At 37.9% G+C, this 18,635-nt stretch overlaps 1 protein-coding gene across 1 annotated transcript in view; it reads right to left on the bottom strand.

The window, feature by feature from the left end:
* SH3D19 (SH3 domain containing 19) overlaps window positions 1–18,635 on the bottom strand; it is a 112,696-nt gene that overhangs the window by 90,091 nt on the left and 3,970 nt on the right. The window contains exon 2 of the mRNA XM_054204018.1: window positions 5,008–5,150. The gene's annotated coding sequence lies outside the window, so the exon portion shown is untranslated. The remainder of the gene's footprint in view (window positions 1–5,007; window positions 5,151–18,635) is intronic.

Here is an 18,635-nt window from a genome sequence, read left to right as displayed (position 1 = left end):
CAAATAATTTTGCTACTTTTTCTGGACTAAAAGCACTGTTTCTTCTCCTGTCCTGTTAACAAACATCTCTTAACAGAGATACCTTTATTAGTATTATCGCTCACAGGGTAATAAATATATCTGTTTCTACTCCCTTCATGATTAAAGAGAATAAGGAAAAGAAGTAGAAAAAACTATGAGGAGATATGGAAGGGAGGAAACATGGAAATATATGGAAATATGGTTCAGAGGTAAACGCTTCTTAGAAAGAGAGGCTCTCAAAGCTAAATTGATTTGTAGTTTGAATCTGAAGTATTAATGTTTACTCTAATAACCACAGAGTTACCAGTGGACGGTGCTGATGTTGTGCTGAGCAAGCTGGCAACAGCATCATATAAGAAATATTATCACATTGGACTCACGTGTGTCTGATACCTAAGAATATTCAAAGTTAGCCCCAGGATCATAGAATGGTTTGGGTTGGAAGGGACCTTAAAGATCATCTAGTTCCAACCCCCCTGCCATGAGAGTTGAGCGTCCAGCTTTTCTGCTGCATTTTGCACTTCAGTGCAAAGAGCTGACAAAGGAAAAACATACAGAAGACAGCAAACGGAGTCCTAAGGAATTTTCAAAAGGTGAAGCAGTTTCATAAATTTGTCATAAAATTGCAGTAAATTTGGAAATTTCTCACAGTACTGATATTGGTTATAGATATGAGTAGCTCTGATTTTGTCTTCTGTTCTTCTGCCATGCAACGCATGGAAACTGCCTTTCCCTGGAAATATACATGCCATACAGGTGGATAATCTTCACGGTTCAATAAAAAAATTTGTGGTGTCCTGGGTTTTTGTTGGGTTTTTTGTTTGTTTGTTTTGGCTTGGGTTTTTTTCCCCCCCACAGTACCACCTGTGAGCAGTCAGGCATTCTGTCATGTTTTTCTTGTGATGAACTTTGATACAGTTCACACTTACTGGAAGTGTTCACAGAGGTACATTAATATTCAGCAATAGGATAATTCTGCAATTAAATAATTGTATGATAATTACTAATTTGTGAGTTCAGTGGTGAAAAGCTTCTTTTCTAATGTGGAAGATTTTCAAAAATTCAAAATCAACTATTAGAAATAGAATATTACAAGTTTCCAACTTAAAAAACTTGTTTTGATCTGTTGCAGACATTATCTTTCAGTCACACATTCAACGACACACAGCTTCTTAAAAGAATTTGTTTTTTATAAAATCTGAAGAATGGAAAACCAGTTTGATAGCTTTGATTGAGTACTTGGCTAGGACCCTTGACAAATTTTGGATGACACCTGCTTATTTTAAGGCAGCCGGCCAAACGTGATGCAAGATATAGCAGTGTTTCTCAGACGTTTATTTTTCAATTTATCTGATAAGAAGGAAGGACCTGCATACCTCAGTAGCAATTAAGGGAAAAATAAAAATCATACTACATGATAGTATCAGCCCTGTCTTTTTCAATTTTATACCACAACCCTTACTCTAATCACCAAATGTCAATAGAGGAATAGATGATGACAGGCATCCTCGACATTAGGGCCTCCATACTGCCTTTAAAGAGGCTTAAGGATTGACATCAAGCAGGGGGTTTATGTATTTCACACTCATGCTTGCCAGAATCTATTTTGCTAGGGTTTTTGGGTCCTGAACTCCAGTTATACATACTTATTTAAACAACTGTGGTTTCTGAGCTGAATCCCGAGTAATCAAGGAGATACCTATACTATTTAGACAGATAATTGAGCTGCAAAACTATTCTTTTTTCTGACTCCCAGAAATGGTTTCATGTTACTCATACATTGCTACTACAAAGCAATCTGGTGGTTTTAGAGTCAATGACCTTTTGCTAAACTCCTTAGTGTTGAGTTTTGTTAGCAGTATAGTCCAACAATGGAGGCCTTATCCTATTTTTTCACCTCCTTATTACTTTGCATGTCCATATGCACATTCACTGGGTTCAGAACTTTTTTCTGTATTCACCAAGTATAATCACAGGATTGCATCATTCAAAAGAAAAAGATTAAAAAAACACAAAGCTGAAGTTTATAATGTGATGGCACAACAGTAGCCAAATTTCCTTTGTTTTAGTTACATAAGTAAAAACCAAAAATATCTGCCAAATGTCTGGATCTCCCAGTGAGGTCTGGACTGATGAAGGTTAGCGGTATTTTTGCAAGATACCGTTGGCAAAATCCTGAGCTGGATGGACAGTTTCTCACAGAAAACTCGCACCTTGCATCAGAGCTTTGCATTAGCCAGTTTCTGAGTGAGATCTGTACGCAACAGTTCCCAGCTGAGAACAAGCAACTTGGATTTTCCCTAAGGCATGGTTTTCAAACCTTTTTAGACTTCACTCACATCTTTTCTGTAGCATTTTATGTCACCATAGTCCCTCCTGCTCTTCCCCAATGCGTATATATTGTAACTCCTCTAGCCTTCCCCAAACCTCTGCCTTCCTCAGACTGCAGCTACTCATACTGTTTATTCTTCACAATGTTTATTCCTTTACCCAGAAAGAAATTGCACTATTTCCTCACAGAGAAACAGCCCATTCAGTCCAAATCTTACAGCTGCTTTTTGCAATTTCATTAGCTCAAAGAAAATGCCACATTCTTCAAGGGGCTGCTGAGCAGAAAGCTTTAGGGGTGTGGAAAGCATGAAAGGCAGAGAAAAGCCTGGGAAGAGTTTCCCGGTGTTTTACATCGGGGGAGGAGGTATGGACTATTCCTCCTCTCTCCGAAAAGGGCCTTGCCCAACAAAATGTAGGGTTTTGTTGTTTTCAAGGACAGGAAGTGGCATCCAGGAATTAGCAGGGCAAAAAGAATTCCAGACACGCTCACCTGTGCTTTCTACACTCTTTCTGGTTGTTCCCATTGACTAACTAAATTGTCTTTATGGACAAAATCTCCTAAATGCTTATCTCAGGTTAACTTTATCAGTTGGTGATCGGCTTCACGGAAATAAATCTTTTATATCTACTGTGAACTCCCTTCCTCCTGATGCTGTCTAAATGCCAGAAGTTGTTTAAAGGATCTCTACAGTGTTCAATTCCCGATCAGTAAGAGTTCAATGGTCTGGAAAATAAGGAAGAGAGTGTCAGAATCAGTTTCTGGGATGCTTTCACAAAAGCCGTGTGTACAGCACTGTGCTGGAGCCAGGAACAACCTATCAGTCCTGAAGCAGCTCTCTCAGAGACAACTTTATTCCACAAAACCTTCGGGGCTGTAACACAGTCTTTATATTTTGAAAATCTATGGATGTGGTCATGTCCTGAATTTATATCTGGACTACAATTTCAGACTTCCTTCAAGTTGAGGAAGGATGTTGTAATTAAAACACAGTTTTTGATCTAGAATTCACCTATGAAATCTATAGTACACCCTCCTTTTGCCCAGATTGGAGGGGTGCATATAAAGGAGGTAGGTTTGAGTTACTCTCTTCTCTGTGTTTCATCTCTGCAGCAACATATGGAACTTTCTACTGTTGATAGCTCTGGTGTACACAATTATTATTGGCAAAGCAATGATTTAAGTCTGAGAAAGGAATACAAAAAATTTGCAAAAGGAAAATGTAAAATATGCAGATAAAACCTTGGTCCCATCTCACAATTACAGGAAATACAGCCTTCCAAGGGGATTAATATGGGTTTATCATCCAGTCCCAGGGCAAGACATTAGAAACGTTCATAGCAAAAGGAAACATATACTGAGAATTTCTAGAGTAAATTGTCTCTTGTTTTACTCTGGTGCTTACACTGGCGGAATGTTGATACACTGCTGCAGCACTAGGGCTCATCCTTCTTTGGATTAGCACTAAAGAAAATGCATTAGTTTGACAGTTGTAGTAAATGAGCCTTGAGCTTTTTCTTCTGTATTCATGGCTGGTTAGGTGTGCATGTCACGTTCCAGCCTCATTAGTGAATGGTGGCAACTTAAGTCTGGTTATTAATTCTCCAGCTTGCAAGTTGTTAGCAACTGAAGCCCAATAATATTGACATAATGTTGGCTGAACCAGAGATCTCTAAGTCTAGCAGGACTTTTATTTTTATTTCTTGATGAAAAATATCTTGTTGAAAAAAAAAATAACTGCTTAGCGCTAGAGAGGTTCACATGTGCTACCTAGTGTGTTAACAATGGGAAAAGTGACATGCTTGAATGTTTCCATTCTGATTCTGGTTTTGGTATTTGTTCAAGACTTCTAAGAACTTACAGGCCTGATTTTTCTCTGGAGACTTTAAAAACAGATTTAGTGAATGAAAATACTTAAAGTACACTTCCTGTTCTCCCTAGGAAGTGAATTTTTGCCTGAGTGCAATGGTTCTTGCTAACTTAAAATACCAAAATATCTTGTATTTGCAAGATGTAATCTCCATCTTATTTATGCTGAAACACTTAGACATTCTTAGTCTTCTACTAGCAGAAGTATCGTATTCATTCTGCATCATTACCACGTCAAAACTTTCACAGGACAACTATAAATTTTCATGATTTCCTAATGTATAACAAAAATTATATTCAAAGGAGGCATGAGAGATGGAAAATCATGACTCTCAAGATATTTCTAATGTGCTCATGATCACAGTACCCTGGCATGTTGAAATTAACTGAAGCCTAATTGAATTAATACACTTTTTCATGCTTCTAATTACAATAACACAACTTTTATTAGTGTCACACATTTGCGTGTGTTTGTGTATACATCATCACTCCTGTTTCTGTCAGTAACGAAGTCACAATTCATAGAAATAAGCTAAGATTGACTTTTGTCCTTAGTAATACAATTAAAGCCCAGAACTAGATAAAGTAAAACATTATGTTGCATGACAGGACAGCATCTGTTGTCTCCTGTAATTACTACTAAAATGTAAAGGGAATTTTGTGTGCCGTTTTCCAGTCTCTTCATTATCCATTGTTCATTCATTACCTTCATTATCTTCATTTTTTTTTAATCCTAAAATTTCACCTCCCCCTTTCAAAACTCCTGTAAAATTAGCATTGTGGCTTACCTTTCAATTTAAAATTAAATTCTTGGAAAATCCAGTGAAATGAATCTCAGGCTATTCATGGTTACACATGTTGCTTTTCTTGCTGTGACTGTACTTTGAACTGTTGAGCTGAAGGAATATTGAAATGTCAGCATGCTTCTTGCCTATAAATAAAGAACAGGCACGTAGAGTGAGTGGTGTCAAGAGGGGAATGACAAATCATGTCCACATATAACCCTATATTTCTTGTATATATCCCCCATACAGCTCTATCCAATATTGACATGTAATTTCTGCAGTGTAATCCAAATCATGTTCAATGTATGGACAATTTTTATTACTGTTCATCCTTGTCAGGATCACTTGAACAGCACGGGTAACTGAACTTTCCAACAGCCAATCATTTTCTGTGCAAAGTGATATCAGAATACAAACAGTGAGCCAAGAAGAAATACGAAAACCAGAAGTTCACGGCACTCCTGAGAAAGAAAACCAAACAGATTCTACTGAACCAAGTGATAACATTAAAAAAATATGCCCATTGGACTTAATTTTTTATTTGTCTAATGTCTTGTTTCCAGAGTTCTGTCACATGAATCTTTTTATCTTGAAAATATTCATTAAAAGGCCTCCCAGTTCTCATACTACCTCTGTCTTCAGTCAGCCTGACTAATACACGCATGCTACTTGAAAGCTTATTTCAAGCAGGAAATTCTGAGGCTACCAGAATTATCACTTCTATTAAAGGTTAGTGAGGAATTAGGAGAAATGGTAGAATCGGGAGAAATGGTAGAATCAGAAACTGTCTAGAGGGACTATCTTGTAAGACTTTTAATCGGTGAAGGACTGTGCCGTGATCACTAATGAAGACAAGTGGTCCTAAGAAACAGGGAGGTGGAAGCGAGGCAGCCAGGACGCAAGGGGTACCACTAGAAAAGAGAGGATCAGAATAAACTTGCTAGTTTATTTCTGGCTTCTAAACACCCCAAACACACCACAATCATTAATACCCTAATCCAGGAAATAAAAAGAATGAAAAGACACACTGAGATGTTTGTTATTTCACAGAAATTCTAGCATTACATTTGATATCACAGTTCTTATGTTTGTACCATTGACTACACATTTGATTAATTCCTCATTTTTCTCCCAGTTACATTACTCTTTTGTTGGCTACAATAAAAAGTTGTGTTTATATATTTATTCTTCATATAAGAAATATTCTAGCACATTTATGATGAGCCCATATGGTCCACACTGTTCCAGACTGATCGCAAGGATGTTTTGCGTAGGTTTCACCACAGCCTCCAGTGCTGTGTCTTCTGCATTTCTCCTGTTATTTTTGGTAGCAAGTTCAGTGATGCAACAGTGACAACAGGGCTGTATCAGTGATGACAGAGCTGTATCAGCACAGCACCTCCTGGCAAGGGAACCTCATAGAAATTACTTAGGACATCTCAATAAAGGTGAAGTAGTTCTCGTGCACTTTAAATGACTTCAAACGTGCTCTACCCACTTTATGCCCGCTAAGACAGTTGGAGTGTTCTGCAATTGGTGGAGTTGTTGCTGGTGGCAGTACAAAGGTATAAAGATTATAAAGGTTGTTTATTCAAAGGCCTCTTGAAAAACACGTCAAATGGGAGCTGTCAGAGCCAGAACTTCAGCACCAGTCAAAAGCCAGATCCGATCGCCAAGCAACCCAGAATCAGAGGAGTACAAAGACAGTTTAAAGCTAGTCTTGCTTATCCTCCCCTAAGGCTGTGAATTCAGTCCTCCTGCTTCTAGACATGTGGTGTAAAAATGTTCCTGTATTCCTGCTGTGCTGTTTACTTAATTTGGCATGCTCCCTTCTACATCAGGATTGGATTTCCTCATTTAAAAAAAACAGCAGAAATACGAGTGCTTTCCCCATGTTGTAAGCAGGTGCAGGCACAGAAGCTTGGCACAAGTATTTTTGTATGCCTATTTTACTCAATAGATGTCAGTAGATGAGGACACATACTCCAAAGAATTACAATCAACACAATGGGGTCTTTCTGCCAGCTTCAGCTGGTTTTGGATCAGGTATATAAGTCCTCACATTATCCACAAAACACATACAGTGTTGAAGCAATCCAATGAAAGAACTATGAATTTTCCAAACCTGCAGATTGATTTGATGAGATCACATTTATGGGGCAGTAATGCCATTCCAATTTCAGTCGTTTGCCTCTCTTGAACAAACAGCAGCACTGCCAATTTCGGCCAGCTGTGGGAAATTCTGAGATGTGAATATTTATCCATTAGGATGCGAAGACAAAATATTAAAGAATGAAATTTCAAAGCTGTATTTTGAAGAGAAAGAAAAGAACACCCACATAATTTCACGGCAATTTGTTAAATACAAGACCGAAGGGAAATCAAGCCAGCTTCCCAGAGCTGGTACTGGGAAAGTGGCTAGCTTTTTGAGCCTTAGATTTAATATACTGCTCACAGAATTTATCACATTCAATTCTTTTATGACAGACAGTATAACTTCATGTTTGTGTGTGATTGAGAGCTACACCAAAATGTGCTCCTGAAGTGTTGCATTGTATTGAGAAATTTTTCTCTTTACACTTCAATAAATTTACTACTGTGTGTATAGTGCCCACAAAATATCTTTTACAAATAACAGTATTGGAGATTCACCACTGCCTGAAGGTTGTACTAAATTCCATGCATATTCAGGATAAGACTTTTGCAGTCAAGCCAACAGGAAAAGAAACAGTAGCTTAATAGACATAACTTGACAAGAAGTACAAACAGTACAGATAATTAAACAGAGCAGGAAAATCAAGACAGGAGATTATTTCAATGCAAAACTTTATCTGAGGTAAGAGAGGGCAGAGCACTGGGTAGCTGAAGGGGATACTAACTTTGGTATCTCTTAAGTTCTTGTTCTTAATTGGATCTGACCATGACCTCTGCCGTTTTGCAAGGGTGGTAGCAGGTGTCCTGCTCCTTCTAATCTGCTTGTCCCTACTAAAACAGAGTATTAGCAATGAAGAAGTGCTGTGAGGAACTATGTCTAGTGAAATAAAGAGATAAAGTGAGCTAGAGTACCTGGGTTAAGGAATTTATTAGCGTGATTATACTGACACACAGAGCTTCGAACTCAGATCGGGCCCTTTTGTGTTGGGTACTGTATAGATGCACTGTTCCTACACTGAAGAGCTTACTGTCAAAACAAATATGTAAAAAAACAACAGAAAACAAAAAAACAAAGGAATGACACCCAAAAGAAAGACAAGAGGAAGGAAATACAATGCACGTAGAGACTGAAATTCAGAAAAGTGAGATGGCATTTCACCAGGGATGGCAGAAGCAGGTAGTTAACTCTGCCTCTCTAGGGCTCTAATGCTGCAAGTTCAATGATGCTACCCAAGGTCTTTAGTGGCAAGGGACAGGAAAACTGGGAAAACTACATTTTGGTCCTCCAGGCACTTTTTGTTTTGGCACAGCAGGATTCTGGATATAACTAAATCACCTGGGCATAGACAGGGGGTAAGATAAATACACAGAATCTGACTAACTAATTTCTAGTAAACAGAACAAGAGGAAAGGATGATAAGGTAAAACCAGTTATTTTTATTTCCATGTCTTGACACTAAGGTTGATTTGGTTTTATAGGCCTTTTCCCTTTGTGAATAATTTAGATGCACAAGGAAGAAAAGGTCCCTTTCTCAGGATTAGACTCACTCGGTAGTATTAAGATGTTTTTACATTTCTACAAAATAGAGGGCATGTTATTTTGTTTTAAAAAAACATACCAGTTTTGGACACCTACTGTCTCAGAAGCAGAGCCAGACCAGACAGGTGAAAAGTATACAGGCCTGTTATATGATGCCATTGTAAAAACAAAGAAACAGTGGCACTTTGAGAGTAGCCATGGATCATATTTGGAATTCAGAAGCAAAAATAATCTTCTCTACAGCCCTGTTGCAGACCTATTGCAACCATATCTGGAATACAGTGCACTGGCATTTCCAATCATTTAGGAAGAAAGCAGGAGAAAAATAATGGTAAATGGCAATGAAGTTATGCAAAAGTTTCAGGGGAAAAAAATACAACACTTTGTACAAGATGGCCATTTTTAGTATCTCCATGTGAAGGAAATAATTCAGTTTATTACAGCAGCTTAAAAACTGTATTGACTGTTACAGGATCTGGTTTGGTTTGCAGTTCAATTCAACATCTTAAATCAACAGTCAAATTAATTCTTGCAAACTACAGCTAACCTATCTTTTGCTAGCTTTATGCCTCTGCGTACATAGTTTGCTTGTGTGTATACCTGACACAGCACCACCCAACAGAAAATTTGTTGATGTTTTCTCACTGTTTACTGCTATAAATCTCACTTTCCAGCCTTGCTGGTAGACTCGAGTGTTTCTGCTGCACGTGTTAGGTGTCAAAGACTGCTGCAGTGCAGCACTTGCAGGGTTTGTGCACAGCACTGATCTGTACTCTAGGGACATTGGTGCTTCTGCTACAACAAATAAGCTAGAGACAAGGATGTTGCGTTGCCTCCTTGTCTGTCTGCATCATGCTTCAGGCAGCGTTGCTTTCTTTTGCATTCCAGCCTCTAGCTATTTGGTCAGCATCCCGGTTCTTTAAAAATACTTTTATTATATTTCTATATTATCACTTGCAACCTCAGCATATGGTTTTAAGCCACTTCTCTTATGTTCCTCTTGCTGGCACTGACTGCTGTATAAATACTTTAGAACATGAGGTAATTTTTTATCTCCTTTTATGCTAGTTTAGTTCCCATACTCAAGGTCTTTCTTGTACAACTTCTTTCTGAGCTCCTGCTTTATATTGTTTTATAATCTCCCCTTCTTTCTCAATCTCCTGTTCATAGTAAATTTTACTTGAAATATTCCTAAATGGGGGGATATAACTGCGGCATTCAGAGCCTCCTAATATATATTACAGTTTGGTTTATTAGGGCATAGGCACTGTTACCTTCTTGGCAGAACTAATTATCACTTTTAACAGCAGGTTATAAGCCAAAGGTGCCTTATAGCTGAATATCCTGGAAAATACTATTCTAAAAAGTTTTGTCCCTTGTTATAATATTAATCTACACTAACACAAAATATTGAAATGCTGTAGAGATTCTCTGGAACAATGTTACTAACATAGCCAAAGGTCAGCACCTGTTTCAGTTTAAATCAATAATGACTGTAAAATGGATTTTTATTTTAGTAAGAGCAAGCTGTTTAATTTTTAACAATCTTCTTTACCCTCTGCCCTCCAGCAAACCCAGGAGTACATACAGGACAATATTCAAAGAGAAACACATATTAAAATTTTTTAGCTTGTTTTCAAGCTACTGGGCGTCTCTGGCCAATAAGACCTCTTTTATTCACCCGAATGAATGAATGAATGAATGAATGAATGAATGAATGAATGAATGAATGAATGAATTTCCTTTGCTTTGGACTTTTAATTTTTTAAATTGCTTTCAAACAGTGGGTATTGCTTATATAGAAAATACTATCATTTTGAAGCCATTACAATATTTTATGTAGTAATGATGGTTACCGACAGGATATCAACCAGGGATTGTGTTCTTTAGAGTTAACATCTACAAGAAATTAGATCTCCATCAACCTTGGGGTTTTCCTCTTAGCTTAGGTGTGCTAAAAATGAAGGCAGGAATGAATCTCAAGCTTGTTCTGATTCCACTTTGTGAATGGAAACAGGCAAAATTGCCCAAGGATGAGGAATAATACTGTACATATATACAGTGCCATTCCCACCCTATTCAACATGAGTTTTGGCTGTGAAAGGTCTTGATGCTGTAGAACTTGATCAGAAGTGCTTACAGGCAGACAAATCTACAGCTTGCTCACAGTACTCCAGAAGGCAGAACTGCTATGTTTCAGTCCTCCCCATTTTCAGAAGCAGATGTGAAAATAGTGACTTATATAATAACTTACTAGGCAGGGTATTCTAACCTTGTGTAAGTGAAAAAATTCTTAATAAAAGTTTTGATGCCCCTTTAATCCATTTGTAAACCCCTTGTACGGCTACATATAAGCCCCTACATTTAAAACACACTTGGATTCACTTCCATGACTTACTGCACAGATTCAAAAGCATCAAACCTGCATATTTATGAAGGACACCAGGCATGTATCAGTCTAAGCATCTACTTGATTTCCTAGCCAGGGTACTTTGAAAGCATATCCTTTTGCTTTCTGGCATAAAAAGCTGAATATTCTCTCATTTGAAAATCCAATTGAAAATGCCATTATTGTAGACAGCCAGGGCAAACATAGTGATAAATTACATGTTAAGGTACTACAGTATGCACAGCATTAATGATCAAAAACATAGTCTGTAATGCATTTAAGATATCAGGCTGGCAGCTACCTACAGGTGAAGTGGTAGTCTTTTCCTTTGTCCTCTCTAAGATAATCATACTCCCGCTGTGGAACATGAAGCCCAGACGTTCTATCACGTATTCCCAGAAAATCCTCCAATACAGTTTACTTCAGTACAACTGAACCTGTAGTTTATGCATACGGCCATAGAGCGGCAGCCTAGTAACAAAAAAAAAGGATGTACCTGATGCTCCAAAAAGTGGGTATTTCCTAACAGTTTAACGTTGCAACAGGGTTTCTAAACACTAGAGAAAAAATGAATGAGGCATGACTATTCCCTGGAGGAAAAAAAAAATTAAATAAAATCTGGCACTGATAAAAGCTGAGTACTAAGGGGAGGGAGAGAAAAAAGGTTAAAAATTAGACGGCAAAGGGGGTCAAATTACATGCCCGCATAAGCAAAGCTGATCAAAGAGTAAGAAACGAAGGACTTGATTTATGTCTTAAAAATCAAATGCTTTTTCTTCCCTTTGATACAGGCAGTTAGTACTTCCATCATCTATGGAAGCTAGTGGACAAGATTACATTAATGCAAGCTAATTTTTAGTTAAGTGGTTTCACAGATTTTTCATTGATAAACATACACCTGAAAAAGCCTCTGAATTTTCAACCAGTATTGTAAATCTAAACTGTCAAAGAATAGTATATCATTGTTCTGTTGTTTGACATAGAGTTTATGTGTAAAATAAGAACAGTTAGATCTCTCTGCAGAGCTTTATTTTTGCGTGGAATTAAGTGGGTTTAGCAGTTTCAGGCATACTTGAAACAGTATATAAAATATAAAATGAAAATCAGGATTAACTCCATTAATGCTGGTGGAGTTTTAACAGCATGAAATTAGTATGAAAAAAGCATTAGTCACAGCAACTTTTAAAGTTAGTTCCCAGTGCTACTAAATTATATAGCTCATTATCCTTAAAACCAGAATTATTTTATATGAACCATTTATAGTTTTACTTCAAATAGCTGCAATTATCCAATTTAGTTATTACACAATAAATATCTTCATGCTGCAATTCCTGATTCCTGTGTCTGTGATGTTCACATATTACTGATGTTCTTTGCAGACCAAATGTAATACAAAATTGAGAAAAGTGGAGACATAAATGCCAACCAATTAGTAATCAAATATAGGCTGCACTATACTTTCATGTGAACAACTTTCACTGAAGAAAACCTGAAAATTACCTATCAGACTGAGATATAATTTGAAAACTGAAAAGCACCCTCACACACAGTTGGAGAAGCCTTTGCTGGCATATTCATGTTCCTTCAAATTACCACATATCCCTTTTACCCACACATATCCATCTGACTTACTTGGCTGGCATCCAGTGCTTAAAGTAGAGAGAACTGGTAAATATAATTCTTCCCAGAGCTTTAACAATTACTCTAAATAGTCCATATTCTGTTGCTTTCTCTTCCACACCTGCTGCTTGCAATAAATTGATGTTTCTAAAGGATGAAAAGGGAAGTGGGAACCTCCAACCTACTCAGCTTCCTCCTGGATATCAAAACAAAGTCAGTATCTTCTTTCCTTCAACTTCTACCTCACTACCACTTAGCCTGTTAATACTTTCTTATTTTTAATATGAAAAGAGGTGGAAGTCAAGTACTCTATAATGAATCACAGTGATGGGTCTGTCCAGCCGCGTATCCCATCTTCTGCAGTAGCTAATAGTACATACTTACAGGAAGAGGATGAAAATAGCTTAATTAACCTCTCTCTCAGCAATAAGCAGTTCAGAAACTTTCTGAGCCAAAGAAAGTGCCAGGAGTACTTTTTTTGTGTGAATTATAATCAGCGGGACTTGTCTTCCATTTTATATACTCCCCTTTGAATCCATTTTAACTGTTGCCTTACAACTACCGTGTTGAAATGATCAGTGACCTAGCAAGGCATTCTGACACCCTCCTAGGCTTCAGTTGCTATCCCTCACACTACCACTACCTCTGTTTTACTTGCTGCTTTAAACCTGCAACTTCATTGACAGCCCTCTAGTGCTTATGTTGGGCGAATAATGACGCCACAAACTCTACTGGCTAAAATTAAGGGAATAAGCATTATGTTCCCTGACAACTGCATTTCCTAGGAAGCCAGACATTGCAACTGGCTGTATTGCTGGGCCCAGGAAGCTATCTAGGATCAGTGGTACAAAATCCAACTAGCCGCCACTTACTAGCAGCGCCTTCAGGCAGGGATGGATACTAGGGCAAATACTGTTTCATACTTTTAATGAAGACCTGGATGATGGGATGGATTGCACACACAGCAAGTTTGTGAGTGATGCTAAACTGGGGTGCATGGCTGCTGTTCAGAAGAACCTCTGCATCCTGGATAAACAGGTTGACGGGAACCTCATAAAGTTTAACACTGGCAAATGGAAATTCCTGTGTCAGGGATGGAGTAACTTCACGCAACAGGGCAGGCTGGAGGCCAGCTAGATAGAAAGCAGCTCTGCAGAAAAGGACCTAGATGTCCTGTTGGACAAGCTGAATATGAGTCAGCAGCATGCTCTTGTATTTTATTGAAGATGCAGAGTGATAGGGCAAGAGGCAATGGGAGCAAGTTAGAACACAGAAAATTCCCACTAGGTATCACAAACAACTTTGTTACCATAAGGACAGACAAGTATTGGAGGAAGGGCCCAGAGAGATTTTGGAATCTCCATCCTTGGAAATATTTGAAACTGGACTGGAAAAGGCCCTGAGCAACCTGATTTATTTGGCCCTGCTCTGAGCGGTCTCCAGAGGGGCCTTCCAACCTGAGCGATTCTGTGTTTCTGTGGGTCTCTGATTACTGCAATTAGATCCAAAGAGGTGTCTGCACAAGAACGAGAAGGAGGTGGCAAACTAGTTATCTTCCCAGAAGCAAGCAATTTTTGTCCAAGGAAACCCTCTTTTGAGTTTTAGGCTCCAGCTAGGAACTGATTAACTATCATAAATTATTTTCTTAAGTACTTAGGACTCAGTACAGAAATAGTTTCACAGAAATCTGATTTTGCCAATTGAAACAACCACGCACTATACAACTATAGCCCTTCAGCAGCACAATCATCTTCAGAAGAAGTCTATAAACTTCAATTTTGTTTTTCTTCCAATTTTAATATTTATTTATTAGCATGTATTTCTGGCTATGGTTGCAACCCTGATAAGCAATTCCATTTGAGTTTCTGGATTCCAGCAAAGGAAGTAAAACATTCTGGTTCGTTCTGCCACTTTTTTCCTACAGCTGTATACAACTTTCCCAGATGATTTTCATGGAATTGGCAAGTAACATGTGTCTGGCTGATTAAGAATTTATTTTGCACCTTTTAAAAAATTGTAACGGAGCATTCATTAACTAATCAAGTAGGAATACCAGCATAGGAATACCTATTTTGTGACTGCTCTCTCAGATGTATGGAGAGATTCACGGAGTTTAAATCTGGAGGCATTATTAGATAACCTTGTCTTACTTTCTGTGCACCACAGCTAGCCAATACATTTATTGCTTAGTTTATTAAAACAAGACAGGAAGGTGTCTTGACTACAGCATGTAAGGGCATATGTGTATTATCCAGTCCCACTCACACACACATGCACACAAGGAATTACGTGTATACTCATAAATATATAGACATACACATTTATACTATTCATATACATATATAGAGTAAGGTATCCTGGAGCCAAGAATAATGAACTAAAAGAAAAAACCTAAGGCTTAGGTTCTCAACTACACCACAGATTTTCTTTTTAATAAGATACAGGCTGATACCATATTAGCTCTTTGAATATAATGGGATTCCTACTTATATGAATAATGCAGAATAGATGCTAGAAGACTTCAGACTTTAATACTAGTTAGCATCATCATTTGGCAGGTGAGATATTTCCCACAGGTCACACAAGTCTACATATTTATTCCTAGTGATTCCACTAATCTCTGCTCTGGAAAGCTGAGCTCCTCTACTAGAGCTTCTCCTCCCATCCGATGCAGATAACTCCAGCAATAAGCCTCTAGTGACTGGAACAGATGTTGCTGTTTATTTAATTTATTTATTTTACTAATGCACAGCTGCCAGGGCCGACAAATGAAAAACATTTAATTCCATCAGGATTGCAATTTCCAGTGCCTGCATGTTAAAAGGCAAAGTCCCTAAAAATGCTATTTTTTTAAACAAGAGTGTCAAGCTTGAACTTGAACAAATAATTTCTTATGATAAAGAATCTCAAGACACTAGTATGTGGAAGCTTACATTCTCATACAAGTTCTTAGGTGTGCAAACCATAATTGATTTCTCAGAGATAAGTATGTACAACTCATGCTGTACAGTTAGGACATATTTCTTGAACTCTAACAATCCAAGTTCAAAATTAATAACATTTCATTATATAATCCAATCTATTTAGAATACTAACTATGTATTGTTTTATTTTCCTTTGTATAGGTAGATGGCAACCATATGTAAGTTTCCCTTAATGCAAATAAAATACTACAGAATCTCATTGTGGGGAGAGAAATATAATGAAAAATAGGAAAATCAAAACAACTCAACAGAAATACCCTAAAAAAAGGCAGCTGAAAGACAAAATCCCTTGAATTATAATTCTGACTATTTCTGGTTCTCTATTTTGCCTTCCTCAAGACAGTTAATGGCCAGATTTCCAACAGCGGTGGCACTGCGTAACTTTCAGATGCTAGAGTGAAATTCATACCTGTGTTACAGGTCCTTCACAGCGTGCATAGGGAGAACTAAGCCCCTTACGAAAGCCATCCAAGAAGTCTCCACTGAGCAGAGAGCTGCTTAGAGCTAGCTAAAGGGCTATGCAATACAGAGGAGTGTAACTGCAATCCTGTCCTTTTTGGAGATGCGCTGTATGAATTAGGACTACAAATGAAGATTTTTGTTTAGTTAGCACCCAGAGCCTAGAAACTGCTATTAGAAAGAACTGAAGGGAGCTTTCTTCAGAACGCATCTGCTGAGGAGCTGCTGTTGGCCCTAGAAATAGTACATTAATAGATCATTTGCCTACAAAATAAAAGAGCAGGGCTTAATTTTAACTCAGCCAAAGAAATTCAAACTCCCCTTTCCTTCCTTGCATCGATGTTTCTTACCCATCAACTTATACAAAGTAGGAAACTAGGGAGTCCTTTGAAGCTGGAATACTGTGCTGCAAAGAGCACAAGCCTGGGAAGAGCAAGCAAGAGGAGCACGATTGTACCAGCCAGCAGCCAGGAACTAGTTCTCAAAGGGAGAGAAAGAGACTTGGAGCCTGGTCTTTGATCCTAATGCTGTCTATGCCTTTTATCCAATGATTTTTAAATGGAAAGGGTTATAAGCAGTTCTCAGCTGCCAGATGCTTTTGAAAAAATGGACTTTATTTCAAAGAATTTAGGCACCTACTAATGCTGATATTTGACCCCAAATCTCCAACAGCCATTGACCTCTAATTCAGTAAATTGCTGAGGATTTCAGTAAAACTTCCTATTGAATACCTTGCAGAACAAGGAGGAACCTTAAAATGTGGGGCTTTGTGTCTGTGATTTTGCTGGAAGTCATGCTGGAGGTTTTGTCTTGGCTGTTCTCAGTCTCTTTCTGAGAGTGTCTCTCCAACTGCCCAGTCTGAGAGTTTGAAACAATTAATCTCATGCAAAGATAGGTCCCCAGCTTTTCTCTTGCACTGAGTATTTATTTGGCATAAATAAAATCATCATTGGCAAAAAATGAATTTTTTTTCAAAAGATTAAGTAAAAACTTCTCTCAATTGACTACTTTAGACTTACGACTCTTAACAGTTAGCCATAAATTCTGAAGAGAAGTTAAGCTACAATGTAAACCATTAAAAACAACTGAGTTTCCAGGAAATAAAACCCTTTTTCTGTACATTGTGTGCAAGAAATGCAAAGCTCTCCTCCTTTGCAAGTCTTATGTCTGTCCCTTATTTTCTCTGTAGAAAGTAACACCTACTACAAAGTATCTGACAATGGTGAAGAATCACTTTATTGCAGACCTAAGAAGGAACAAAAAAGCACACGCAGAGGAACAAAACACTACTAAGAATTACTCTCTGATTCACTATAGATTTTTTGCCCAGCAGCTGAATGGTTCATCTCCAGTCTAGTATTGGTCCATTCATAGAGGAAATTAGTATTCATATACTCACACAAGAATGCTACCTAATAACATTTCATTGTATTTTAAGCAGCATAAGAGAGACATGCAGATTTATACTATATTTCGTTGTCCATTTTGTCTTTGCATCTTCCCAGATATGCGGCTGGACAGTAGTACTATTCAGAGACCAGTGGTCTTGTACAGTATGACATTTTCTTTTCCCCTCCCTCAGTAACAATTTCCAGCAGGTGCAAATTCATGTTAGTTCAGGGGAAAAAAACCTAAATTGTAGCATGTCTGATTTCACATCTGGAAAATAGGCTTTGTGTAACAAAGACTGCAGGATCTTCCCATACTGCAAGTAACCTATTTCCCATTGTCAGTAGCTTGGTGATTACAGTCTACCAAAAAGGTGGTCTGTCAAGGGGACAAAGCAGAAGGTTTTATGAAAGCAGACAGAACTGTGACTTTGGGAGGGCAATATAATGGTGAAAACTAAGGGTGATGCTATAAAAACAGGGAGAATACTGTGTAGGTATTAATAAGCAAGGGCTTCTCTAAAGAATTTACATAGATGGCATTGTAATTAGCTGGGAGGAAGCCTTGTATCTGAGCCAGTGTTCAACAGTGCTATTGCGGTCTATTAAAATTTCCCTACTGATGAACTGTCAACGTTCTGGGTTTTTTTTTAAAATATGACATAATTAAATTATTAAATCCAGATTGTCAGAGGTGACTTTTGAGGGGGTAGAAAAACATAGATGTTTTTCCACTATTGACTATGATGTGACATGTGTGCAAGTTATAGGTTATGGCAGAGTAGCTTTGGCTCTGTTTGCTTAAATACCATGTTCACTATAATCACAGTCTGTATAACCAGAAAAGCAGAATAATGCTGATAACCTAATTTTCATTAAGAAATGTGTTATGTAGTTCTTGGCCAAAGCTCCCACTGGACTTTGGAGTATAACTTGTAATTAGAAAAGGAGGATGAGCCTTTAAAGAGTCTACTGCTACTCGTCCTCTAGGGATGTATTTTTGTTAAATATCCTTCAGCTATATTCTTAAGGTAAGCTATTTGCTAGGGTCCAGCCATAAATCTTTGCTGGCAGGGATGGTTTAGCAAATCCAAAAT

Source organism: Rissa tridactyla, chromosome 5 (genome assembly GCF_028500815.1).
Source record: "Rissa tridactyla isolate bRisTri1 chromosome 5, bRisTri1.patW.cur.20221130, whole genome shotgun sequence".
In the NCBI taxonomy this organism is placed as follows: Eukaryota; Metazoa; Chordata; class Aves; order Charadriiformes; family Laridae; genus Rissa; species Rissa tridactyla.
The sequence above is the reverse complement of the archived record's forward strand: the minus strand, read 5'-3'. Positions and strand labels throughout refer to the sequence as shown.